This window comes from Schistocerca piceifrons, chromosome 4 (assembly GCF_021461385.2).
Source record: "Schistocerca piceifrons isolate TAMUIC-IGC-003096 chromosome 4, iqSchPice1.1, whole genome shotgun sequence".
Taxonomy (NCBI): Eukaryota; Metazoa; Arthropoda; class Insecta; order Orthoptera; family Acrididae; genus Schistocerca; species Schistocerca piceifrons.
Genome location: NC_060141.1, coordinates 222,572,253 through 222,586,053, shown reverse-complemented (window position 1 = coordinate 222,586,053; position 13,801 = coordinate 222,572,253).

Sequence of the window (13,801 nt, the reverse complement as noted above, 5' to 3'; positions counted from 1 at the left end):
TGAGGCAGCGCGGCGGGACGTGGCGCCTAGACGTGCCCGCCATAAGCGTTTGGGAAAGCGCATGGGGGTTTGCAGTTGCGAGCTGCGTCACCAAAGTTAGCATGGAACCAGCAATACAGCGAGCCAGCTTGCAGTGCAGGAGCATGGCTGGGCGGTGGGGTGGCCAGCTGCGCAGCCAGAGTGTACTCAGATGCTCGCTCGGCCTTTGGGGTCGTAGGTAGTGCACTCGGGCGACCACGGGGTGGGGGGGCCATTGCTTGCGCTGACAGCGAGGCGCGAGTCTTGCCGCGGCCGCGGGTAGGTTTGGCTTCTGTTACTGCAAAATGCGTGGGGGCGGCGGATGCCGGACTCGAATGCCGGACTCGAATGCTGGAGGTACCGGTGTTGAATGATGCTATAGGCACAGTCGGCTATGCGCAGGCGTGCTTCGAGGGGCTCAGAGACATGGGAAAATAGCTGCAATTGTAGCTCAGAAGGAAGTTTAAGCAGCCAAATTGTCCAAAGTGCGACGTCTGGTAGAAAGTCTGTGCCCACAAGGGCGCGTAAGTGGCGCCACAGCTGTGATGGGATACGGTCATCGATGTGTTCCTCATGGATAATGCTTGTATCGACTCAGCAGGAAGACGGGATAAGCGTTCAATGATACAAGCTTTAGCAAATTCGTACTATTCTGCACGGGAGGCGAAAGCAGCAGGTCACTAATAAGATCTGTGTGATCGTGCAGGTGACTAAGAAGGCACACAAATCGGGCTCCGTCGTCTAGGACGCCGTGAATGTCCAACATTTTATCCACTAATGCAAACCATGTCTTAGGGTTCTCCATTTGTAGGGCTGGCAGTTTTGGGCATCTGCTAGGCGCGAGGTACTGAGGAACGGTCGGTACGGTGAACACACTACTCGGAGGTGCAGACGGTGTAGCAGTGTAGAGTGGTGCCAAATTGGGATTGTAGGCTCCAGGAGACTGGCACACAGTAGCTGTACTAATCTGGTTATTAGCGACAACACCACATCATTTACAAGCAGCAGGAGTGCAAGAAGAGAATTCAGTCTTGACATGTGAGTTCAGTTGCATAGTGTAGACAGGTACAGTTGCTGGGGCCCCGGCTGGTGGGGGCACGGTGGGGTGCGGAAGACTCTCCAGTACCGTGAAAACAGGTGCAGTTCGGACTGGTGAACACGCGACCGTTGTTTGCCAAGCGAGAGAACCTGCCGCAGAAGTCAATGAAACGTTGTGGGCCGGCGCAGGTGGGGCGGCCGGTGCCGCCGGTGACGGTAGGCATGCGGGAGCTGTTAACAACGGGTTCAAGAGTGTAGCGGGCGCGGTTGAAACCGGCGGGAAAACGTGCGGAAGACGAACAGAAACCGGAATGGCGCGCGGCGCGGGAGACGCGGCTGCATCATAACTAATTGGTTGTAAGATGTCCGTGGAGAGTTGCGTAGTCTTCAGCTGTAGAGCAGGCGTGATGTGTGGGTGCAGCAGATGAGCAGGAACGGCAGGCGCTGGCAGTGCTGGGGCGTCGATAAGCAGAATGCAGTCCGACGGTCGTGAGGCAGCCATAGGCGAGGGAACGTGCTGCGGCGGCCAAGCAGGAACTGTTGAGTTTATCTCGGGGCCACGTAGGTTAAAATCCGGTTGACAGCCGAGTTCACTTTGGTACTGCAACTGCAGCGTGATTTCCGGAATGAATTCATTTTCCACTTTGAAAAACTGCGTCTGAGAAGTCGCATCACAGGGACTGAACGGTTGTTGAAACATTGTTCGTAGCACAATACAAATCGCTGTTAATGGCACTCGTGAATTGAACTAAAACAGATCAGGGCCACCAGTGTGGTTATTCCTGATATGCGGAGCGGCGGCGATCATTAAATAACACACCAACATACATTAATACAACTTTATTATGCGAGAATATTTACAACGTCTTATACAGTCGGCAGCACAGAACAGAATGGAAAGCAATATGGCGGCGCACAATAATAAATATTATTCCATAACATGCCTACCAACAATATATAAAATATTAACTTCAGTCATTACACAGAAATTAATGACACAACACAGAACAAAATTATAAATGAAGAACAAAAAAGCTACTGCAAAGGAGCACGAGGATGTAAAGAGCTACTGATAATAGATACAGAGGTGACATATCAAGCTAAAACTAAACAAAGGTCGCTACACTACGCATACATTGATTACCAAAAAGCTTTTGATAGTGTACCCCACTCATGGTTACTACAAATATTGAAAATATACAAAGTAGATCCTAAATTGATACAGTTCCTAAACATAGTAATGAAAAATTGGAAAACCACACTTAATATCCAAACAAATTCAAATAATATCACATCACAGCCAATACAGATTAAGCGTGGAATATACCAAGGAGACTCATTAAGTCCTTTCTGGTTCTGCCTTGCTCTGAACCCACTATCCAACATGCTAAATAATACCAATTATGGATACAATATTACTGGAACATACCAACACAAAATCACACATTTGCTATACATGGATGATCTAAAACTACTGGCAGCAACAAATCGACAACTCAACCAATTACTAAAGATAACAGAAGTATTCAGCTATGATATAAATATGGCTTTTGGAACAGACAAATGTAAGAAAAATAGCATAGTCAAGGGAAAACACACTAAACAAGAAGATTACATATTGGATAACCACAGCGACTGTATAGAAGCGATGGAAAAAACAGATGCCTATAAATATCTAGGATACAGACAAAAAATAGGAATAGATAATACAAATATTAAAGAAGAACTAAAAGAATAATATAGACAAAGACTAACACAAATGCTGAAAACAGAATTGACAGCAAGAAACAAGACAAAAGCTATAAATACCTATGCTATACCAGTATTGACCTACTCATTTGGAGTAGTGAAATGGAGTAACACAGACCTAGAAGCACTCAATACACTTACACGATCACAATGCCACAAATATAGAATACATCACATACATTCAGCAACAGAATGATTCACATTAAGCAGAAAGGACGGAGGAAGGGGATTTATCGACATAAAAAAACCTACATTATGGACAGGTAGACAATTTAAGAAAATTCTTTCTAGAACGAGCAGAAACTAGCAAAATACACAAAGAAATCACTCGTATAAATACATTGGCTACACCACTGCAATTTTGTAACCACTTCTACAACCCTTTAGATCACGTAACATCAACAGATACAAAGAAAGTAAATTGGAAAAAGAAAACACTAGATGGCAAGCACCCGTATCATCTAACACAGCCACACATCGATCAAGACGCATCCAACACATGGCTAAGAAAAGGCAATATATACAGTGAGACGGAAGGATTCATGATTGCAATACAGGATCAAACAATAAACACCAGATATTACAGCAAGCATATTATTATGTATCCCAATACCACAACAGATAAATGCAGACTTTGTAAACAACAAACAGAAACAGTAGACCATATCACAAGCGGATGTACAATACTAGCAAATACAGAATACCCCACAAGACATGACAATGTAGCAAAAATAATACATCAACAGCTTGCCATACAAAATTAACTAATAAAACAACACGTTCCCACATACAAGTATGCACCACAAAATGTACTGGAGGATGATGAATACAAATTATACTGGAACAGAACCAATATAACAGATAAAACACCACCACATAACAAACCTGACATCATACTCACCAATAAAAAGAAGAAATTAACACAACTAATTGAAATATCCATACCCAATACAACAAATATACAGAAGAAAACAGGAGAAAAAATTGAAAAATACATCCAACTGGCTGAGGAAGTCAAGGACATGTGACATCAGAATAAAGTTGACATGATACCAATTATACTATCAACTACAGGAGTCATACCACACGATATCCACCAGTACACCAACGCAATACAGCTACATCCAAGCTTATATATTATACAACTACAGAAATCTGTAATTATTGATACATGTTCAGTAACCCAAAAGTTCTTAAATGCAATGTAACATATACCATACAGTTAAAAGAAAGTCACGCTTGATCAAGGTCCGCGTCACTTTCCATTTTTGACCAGACATAACATCTGAGAAAAGAAAGAATAATAATAATTGTTTTGTTCACTCAGTATCCACTTCTTTTAATGTAGCTTCACTTTCCCTGCCCTTTATAGCTTAACATCAAACTATATATCTTTGTGTGTCCATTACATAAAAATTCAATTTATCTTTTTGTAGGTTTTAATTTTGGGTTCATATGTATAGCAAGGTTTTGACTGACACTGGTTGTGGGATTTTCTTCTTGATAACAAATGCTAAAAACTTTTGCCTCACCTCACTATATTTCCTGCATTGAAATGATATATGGTTTCATATCTTCATGTGTTACCACAATCACAAGCTGGTGGTCGGGTTTATATGTAGTCGGTATAAATGCTCTGGAATTTGTGTTGTATTTGCACAGTCACCTCCTTTGTGTCATGAGCCCTGTGTCCATTTTCCCCACAAGGATTCAAATGTTCATTACCGAATAAGTTATATGAAAGAAAGCTTTAAGTCTACTGGTTCCCTGTTGCTCTTAGGCTGTGTTGCCAGTTGATCTGCATTTTCATTGCCTGGGATTCCACAGTGGTCTTTCCCCCACATAAAGTCAATTTGTTTCTTCATTCCGAGGCATTCATAATACCAATAATGAACTTGGAGTAGGTATTCACTTGTGGCGTTAGATACCTTTATACTTGATATTGCCTGAAGTTCACTTTTCAAGTCTGATAGCATTGCGTAGGATGTTTGGTTCTGGTTCACACATCATTGTACTGCATTTAGTACTGCAATTGTTTAGGCTGATAGCTGAATGAAGTCACTGATAATTTATGTTGGGCTATCTGCAGTTGTGGAATAAATATAGCACCTCCTTATGTTCTAAGTCTATGTACGCAGTTAAGAGTATTTGCTTATTATTTGTTCTAAAGAAATGAAAAAGGAAATGAGTAATTTAGATAAGCGATAGATAGGAAAGAAATACTTGACAGTCAAAATCAAACAATGGAAGATTGAGAGTGGAATGTAACAGTATTATGAAAAGGGGAGTTGCTACTCACCATATAGCAGAGATGCTGAGTCACAGATAGGCACAACAAAAAAGACTCGTAAAATAAGGTAACAGCCAACAAGGCCTTAAAACACACACACGCACGCACACACACACACACACACACACACACACACACACACACACACACACACACACACCTGTGCGTGTGCACGACCACAGTCTCTGAAAGATGAAGCCAGACTACCAAGTACTTCTGCAACTACATAAATTTGATGACAGATAAGAATAATTACCAGAAACCTAAATTCTGAAAGGAGATTGGTAAATTTTGTATGCAGATTAGGTGGATTTTATAGCTGTTGTCATTAGCAATGGAGGTCAACAACTAAGATTACACTGTACTAATCAAATTAGCATTTCCTTCATTCTGCTTTCTTCAAGTTTCTCATTCTAGTTCTAGTGTTGTAATGGAGCCATTCTCCTATTGTGAAAATGTATGGAGTTAAGTGATGGTTGAGGAAGAATTCGTCCTAGAAGTCTCTTTGGCAGTGAAGATGGGTTATATTTTGACAATTCAGATGGAGATTCTACTAAGATTGTAAACGAGCTGGAATCTGCATACAGTGAGTGACAGCTTGCTGAGACTACTGTAGTGACTGCACATAATTATTCAAATAGTTGTTTGGAGGATGACGATAATGATATTATTGCTGATATACTGGTACTATAAGCTTCTGAGAAACACCCAACGATACAGAAAAATCAAATTATTGCGAAAAACAGTGTTTCATTCATAATTGACCTCAAATAAAGGAAATACCACACTGCCCCTACCAAAAGATACTGAAAAGTCACATGATTGGGAAAGAGCAAAGTTGCTTCAATTGTAAATTATATATTTAGATACAAGGGAAATATCGCACTACCCCAAACAATGCTAGAGTTGTCTATGCCATATCAGTGTTTATAAATTTTTATTGGTGAACTAATGGCAAGAATTGTAGATGAAACTAATCTTCACAGAACACGGGAAAACAAAACATTTAATTGGAATGTTCACGACATTCATACATATCTAGGTATGTGTGTTATTAAACAATGGAAAATCCAGGATGGAATGTAACAATACCAGAGAAGGAAAGTTGCTACTCACCATATAGCGGAGATGCTGAAACATGATAGGGACAACAAAAAGTTACACCCAATTATAACCTACGGCCATTAAGGCAGCAGGATCTCCAGTTATTACTCAAATCCTTAGACCCATCCCAGAACGTCTCCCCAGAGTCTTATGCCTCTACTTACCCCTACCACTCCCCGCACTCCTACCTTCTACATACTTCCTAAAGTCCATAAACACAACCACCGAAAACGCCCCATTGTGGCCAGTTACTGTGCCCCCACTGAGAGAATCTCTACTCTCGTAGACTAGCACCTTTAACCTGTTATTCGGAACCTATCCTCCCATATAAAAGATACCAACCATTTCCTCGACCGACTTGCCACAGTTCCTGTCCCTTTACCACACGGTGCCCTGCTCGTCACTGTTGATGCCACCTCCCTGTACACTAACATTCCTAATGCCCATGCCCTTACTGCTATCGAACACTACCTTTCCAGACGCCAACAACCTCCTTTCCTAGTCTCCATGACCAACTATATCCTCACCCACAATTACTTCTCCTTCGAATGCATTACCTAAAAACAAATTCATGGTACGGCTATGGGCACCCACATGGCACCATCCTATACTAACCTATTCATGGGATGTCTAGAGGAATCCTTCCTATAAACCCAGAATCCTAAACCCCTCACTTGGTTCAGATTCATTAATGACATCTTTGCTATCTGGATTGAGGGTGAGGACACCTTATTCACATTCCTCCAGAACCTCAACAACTTCTCCCCCATTTGCTTCACCTGGTCCTTCTCAACCCAACAGGCCACCTTCCTAGATGTTGACCTTCACCTCAGAGATGGCTACATCAGTGCCTCTGTCCATATCAAACCTACTAATCACCAGCAATACCTCCTCTTTGACAGCTGCCACCCATTCCATACCAAGAAGTCCCTTCCATACAACCTAGCCACCCGTGGTCATCGCATTTGCAGTGATGAGCAGTCCCTCTCAAAATATACTGAGGGTCTCACTGAAGCCTTCACTGACAGTAATTATCCTCCCATCCTTGTACAAAAACAAATCTCCTGTGCCTTATCTTTCCAGTCTCCCACCACCTCCCACAGTCCGGCCACAGAGGAGCATTCCCCTCGTAACTCAGTACCATCCGGGACTGGATCAACGGAATTACATTCACCGCCAGAGTATCGATTACCTCTTGTCGTGCCCTGAAACGAGAAATGTCCTACCCACTATCCTTCCCACCCTTCCTACCGTGGTATTCCGCCGTCCATCAACCTTACACAATATACTCGTCCATCCTTACAAAACCACTGCTCCCAATCCCTTACCTCATGGCTCATACCCCTGTAATAAACGTAGATGTAAGACCTGTCCCATACATCCTCCTACCACCACCTACTCCATTTCGGTCACTAACATCACCTATCACATCAAAGGCAGGGCTACCTGTGAAACCAGTTGTATGATTTACAAGCTAAGCTGCAACCACTGTGCTGCATTCTATGTAGGCATGACAACCAACAAACTGTCCGTCAGCATGAACGGCCACCGACAAACTGTGGCCAAAATACAACTGGACCACCCTGTTGCTGAACACGCTGCCAAACATGATATCCCCCATCTCAACGACTGCTTCACAGCCTGTGCCATATGGATCCTTCCCACCAAAGCTTTTATGAATTGCGCAGGTGGGAACTTTCCTTGCAATACATCCTACGTTCCCATAACTCTCTTGGCCTCAACCTTCGTTAGTCACTGTCCTCACCCATCCAGCCCTCTCCCTGTCCTCATTCGAGCACTACACAGCCGTGATTTCACAGCCACACCCAGTCTTTTAATTTCTTTTTATTTCTATCCTTTCCACTACTTACACCTCCCCCCTTCTCTCGTGTCTACTGCTGACAAAGGCCTTAATGGCTGAAAGCTATAATTGTGTGACTCTTTTTGTTGCAGCTATCGCGACGCAGCGTCTCCGCTATGTGGTGAGTAGCAACTCTCTTTCTCTGATGTGTGTTATTAGCTTATTGTCTCTAGTAGCTACCAACGTTTCTGATCTCTGGGATGATGTTATTGATGTTGCACTAGTACGATGACGTCTCAAAAAAACTTGAGGGTCTGACAGTGACATTGCATTTTATAGACAATATGAAATGTCCAGACCCTGAGAGTCGAGATCATGAAAAATTGTACAAAATTAGGCCTATAATTGATCCTGTGAATAAAAGTTTGCTTTCAGTTACAATGAGTGACCATGTGCCAATTGATGAACAAATGTGATCCACAAATGCAAGGCACCACATGAAGATGTACCGTATATGAAAGAAAAACCACATAAGAAGTAGTATAAACTTCTTGTTTTGTGTGGAGAAATTAGGTTTGCTCACAACTCTAAAACCTACAGTAGGCAAGAAAATAAGCAGAGTGTCATGTTAGAGAATGAACCAGATATTGGAGTATCTGCAAACATTCTGATTCACCACACAAAACTGCTTTATTGCATTCCACAGTATTTAAAGACATGTGCTGTCCATCTATTTTCGATTGTACTGTAAATTATATCATAACTTTTTCACTTGGTGCTTAAAACTATGTGATATTAACACAAGCAAAGTGACACTTGGTGCAGTGGCTGATGGGAGCGGCTGTAAATAGGAAACGCCTTTACAGTCACTCCCATCAGCCACCGCACCGAGTGTCAACTTTGTTTGCATGCATTGAGTGTGACAAATGTTTAACAGTGACATAAATGTTATACAATTTTGCATAAATATAAAGTATAAAATTTTTTGTTCAATTAAGAATGTAATATTTTTCGAACATTTTCCCTGACATCCTTGAAGAATTTCGAATACCAAAAAAAATTGGTGTTCAAAAAAAAGTGCAGATTGAGGTTTAAAACATTGTTCTTCAGGTCAACAGTTTTATGTTGTGTAATAGCTTAATATTGGCGCTGTCACAGGCAGCATCCATACTGAACATGCTGCGCATAACAGCATAGCATCACACCACACACATATGCATGGAGCAGAGCAGTACACAATGGAACAGAGGGTTTGTTGGTGTGCAATAATGTTCCACTGTGCATACATCAGTACAAATTGGAAAACAGAAACGTTCTCCAAACAGAGCCATGCACGTATTAACCATTTCCTTCACTGTATTGACGATGTGTGGAACTTAGTCGTTTTGTTCAGAGCACTGCAGTTTGTTGTCCACACCTGACGTTCCACATTGTGCTGAACCCCTTTTGTTGGTTTTGCGTAGCACAGCACAGCTGGTGTGGAAGTGTCTTAATACCAAAGGAACGCATTGCTCGAAATCCCTACTGTACAACCTTCTTGTCAATTTGACAATGCTACACAGCGCTGCACTGGTGATGTAGCAGTATGGATCGAGTTGCAGCAGTCACATTCGTAGCTGATAATGTGGTTACTATTTTCTCTGCAGTGACATTGTTTAATTAAATCTGTTACAATGTGTTCTAAGAAACGCAAATACGAAGAACACAGATTATTTAATAAAGAGAGTGAGGAGAAACTTCTTTTTGTATAGAAGAATGATAAACCAATGCACCTTTCGTGTCAAATGACATTGTCACAGTCCAAGGCCAATAATCTGAGGTGCCATCATGACAATAACCACATTGGCCAGGAATGAGTTTCCGCTTGGTTCTCAGTGAAGGAAAGCTCAGTTGTCATTAAAGGAAAAGTTTCAATGACACAGCAGGGTCATTGACCATGCCTACCAGTGGATTTAACAAACAAAGCCTGCTTCGTCTTGGCTTCAAATATTGCAGAATCAAAGAAACCCTACATGGAGGAAGAGTTTCTAGAAGTCAGTATTGAACAATTTTTTTCTATTTTAGACCCCAAAACTAAGAAACTATAAAAGCTGGTTGACCAAATACCCGCTTATAGATGTATAATGGAGGGGTGAGTTTCTGCTATTAGTGATATGGTAAGTACCTTGCAAAAATGTACAAGTGAGTGCTTAGCAATGTGTCTGGCTTTGCATGACTACAGATATCCAAGATAAACTGCAATGTGCAGTTATTGGTATCAAATAATTCTGAGATGATGGAAGGGCTCTAATTTTGTGTGTTCACCTTGAGGTCCAGAGACCAACTGACCTAGTTCACAATACCACCATTAGAAGACACTGTTTGTCATCCCCACCACCACCACCACCACCACCACCACCACCACCACAACCCCTCCCCACTACCCCAAATCCCCTTCCCTCCTCCACTTGTGATGCAACTTTAGTCTGTGTTGAGCCATAAGACAGGACTCGCATAAAATTTATTATGTACACAGCGCAGAATAACGTTCATTCAAACAATGAGTTGCCATTGATCGAGCACTAGACAGTAGCTGCCTCCAGTTGGTCAGTAACTGCTGGATATGGGTATTTTCGCTGTTAATCTAGAACTAGAGTTGCTCCAGCCAGTCTAGCCAATAGCCCCACGTGGTAAATAACGATAGGGCAGCAAGCTGTCTCTGAAGTACAGGGAGTAGCCTCCTAGAGATATATGAGGAATAGCTGCTACTTGGAGGAACATAAGGATGGGGCATTATAATATTGGAACAGTGACACATTGTGCCTGTAACATCCTGTCCCTATATGCAGGACTTGTATAAGCAACATCATTTAGGAATGAAACACACTTATACCCATTAACAAGATGCTAGCCAATAGAAACATGGGAAGTATATCGTATGATATCTTTTATGGACCTAGTGCTTATTATCTTACTTCAGCATGGTGTCTCTAGATGAAAAAGAAGACTGACCAGTCACCTTCACTCTAGTCCAGTGTCATCTGCTGAGTGTATGGAGTACTTAAAGAGACATCCAGCTGAGAAACCGCCAGTCACTGGAGGCTAGGCAAATTGGCACCTTCCTGTTGCCCGACCCCTTATGACTCCCACCACTGACTGCAACACAATGCAAGTCAAGCACCAACAGGTTGGATATATACAGCAGTTCCATCCCTGACATAGACTCCTCAGTTTTAAAAACCCAAGTCAGGAATGATGTTGATACTGGATTTTCTCGTGCGAAATGTAGATCCTCCTTTTGCGTGAGTCATTTTAGAAGATAGAAGAATTAAATCTATATCCTTTGAGTGCAGTCAGTTTTTTCCTTGCATTCTATTGGTGGATACTGTGACTGGTATATTTGGCAGGATTTCCAAAACCTGCTCTTTCCCCTTCTGGATTTTATCTAGTGGAAACAACAAATTGATCAATCAGGAATTTGATGTTGGGATTAGGTTTTTAAAGCACTATAGAATTCCTAAACTGGTTCTCTCCACTGCATTCGGAAGGCAGAGGAAGAGCCTACTGTGTGATGGGATAGAGATGACGACAACCACAACAAATACCACTGCAAGACAGAGGCCATTGCAATGTATTCAGAAGCACTAAACATCCCACTTGAGCCATGATACAATCTGTAGTAGTGGTAGTTGTCATGACTGGCTGGCAGAGATCACTGAAACGCTTGTACATCCTGTGTGTTCATGTCCCGATGTTCACATGCAGTGTCCCAAGCCAGAGCGTCGTGCAGCATTAGTTGCCGCTGTGGGATGCATGCCACAGCAATTTTGCCAGGTCAGCAGCCAGACTTTCAGTCAAAAAGTATGTAAATAACAGGTTTTAATTGAGTCTTACACCCTAAAAATATTTAAGTATTTGAAAATATGAAAATGTAACATTATGTATATAATTAATTCACTATTTTATAAATATTTTAATATTGCTCTAAATGCCCTTTATTTGGGCTAGAGTGTCTTTAGAAAGGTGCAAATGTCGGCTGGATTACTGAATATGAAGTCGTTGATGACTGGTCAAATATCCAATTCATCCAAAACATCTCGGTGGGCATGAAGAACAGCCATGTTGTTCAATCGCTTCTGTCCTATTGTTGATCGGAGATATGACAAGACATCTAAGGGCGCTAAATGACTGTTCTGCCATTGCTGTCATGATTGGAACTACTTGGAGAAGCTTAATGCACTTTACTACTTCACATAACATTTCTCCAACTGCAGGCTCTTATGTAATGTACTTTCTTACATCACACATGTTTTTTTGGACCAGTTGCTTTTTATTAGCGATATCGGCTAACATAATGAAGTGTAAGTGCATTCTCCGAATGTCTAGGTCATTTTTGAAAACTCGGCTGATTTCTCCAAATTTGTTTCACCTCTGTTTACTAAAAGCAAGCACTCTTGTTTAACTGTATTGACCTGTGTGAGTCCAGTTGAAGCAAACCACTGAGTAATGTAAAATTGCAACATTTCACAAACATCAATGTAAATAGCTTTGTAGTGTTCCTTTGGGGTTTTGAAAGTGTGCAGTGAGCTGGCTTCGTTGTTTTCATACTTCTTTGGTATACTTAGATTCCGAGGAAGTGAAGGATCATAAACTTGTGAAGGTTTTTCTTTGAAACACAATTTCCAAAAGTGTTCAAAACTGTCATGCCTTCCATTCAGTATACAAATCAAACCCTCATATATTTTTTCCCAGATCAGCAACACTTAGATGACGGCATTGAATTTTTTCGTTGACATTCTCTACTGGGTTCTTTGCATGGCAATAAAGACGTAAAAACAAATAAGTCTTGAATTGTAACAGTGACTCAAGGTAGCCTGCACATTTGTAACCTGCCTCTGTTTTGTCCTCTGCAGAAAATTTTTCAAGAAACTCTAGAAGTTCTTCAGTTTTTCAATATTTTCAAGACACTAGAGGCTCGCATAGTCGATCGAGTTGGGCCCTTGGCGCTCTCACAGTGTATGCTTCTGAAAAGGTCCATCCTTTTGTTGGATTCCCTTACGGTGTTTATTAAGTCCTTGGCTAAAGTCATAATATCCCTTATAGATGTAAGATGGCAGAGACTCTACAGCTGCCAAGTCTAAACTGTGAGCAGTGCAGTGCACATAACATGCTTTTGGTTGTATATTCAAAACTAACTTTTTCAGTCCTTTAAACTTACCTCTCATCTACGAGGCACCATCCTAGTACTGTCCTCTTAAGTTATCCATTGACAAATCAAGACGAGCAAAAACGTCTTTTACAGTACTAAACAGAGTTTGTGGTGAAGTGTTGGGGATCTTGTATAAGCCAATAAAGTCTTCGTTGATGATTAAGGAATCATCGACAGTACAAATGCAAAATGACACTTGGTTGTGAATCGTAGAATCACTTGTTTCGTCAACCATAACAGAAAAATGTTCAGTCTTCTTGATTGACGCCAATACCTTTCTCAACACTTTTGCAGTAGATCAATGATCTCACTTTGAATATCGTGGGACGTCCACTTATACCCCAAACGCCCTAATCAATCTTTAAACTCAGGTATGTCATTCTTTAAGAATACCAAGAATTGAAAAAAAAAAATTGGGTTTACATCTTGATGCCCTCTAATTGCTAGTCCTTGTCGGCATAGAAATTGCACAGTACCAAAAATTGTCTCTAAGTTATCCATTGACAAATCAAGACGAGCAAAATCGTCTTTTACAGTACTAAACAGAGTTTGTGGTGAAGTGTTGGGGATCTTGTATAAGCCAATAAAGTCTTCGTTGATGATTAAGGAATCA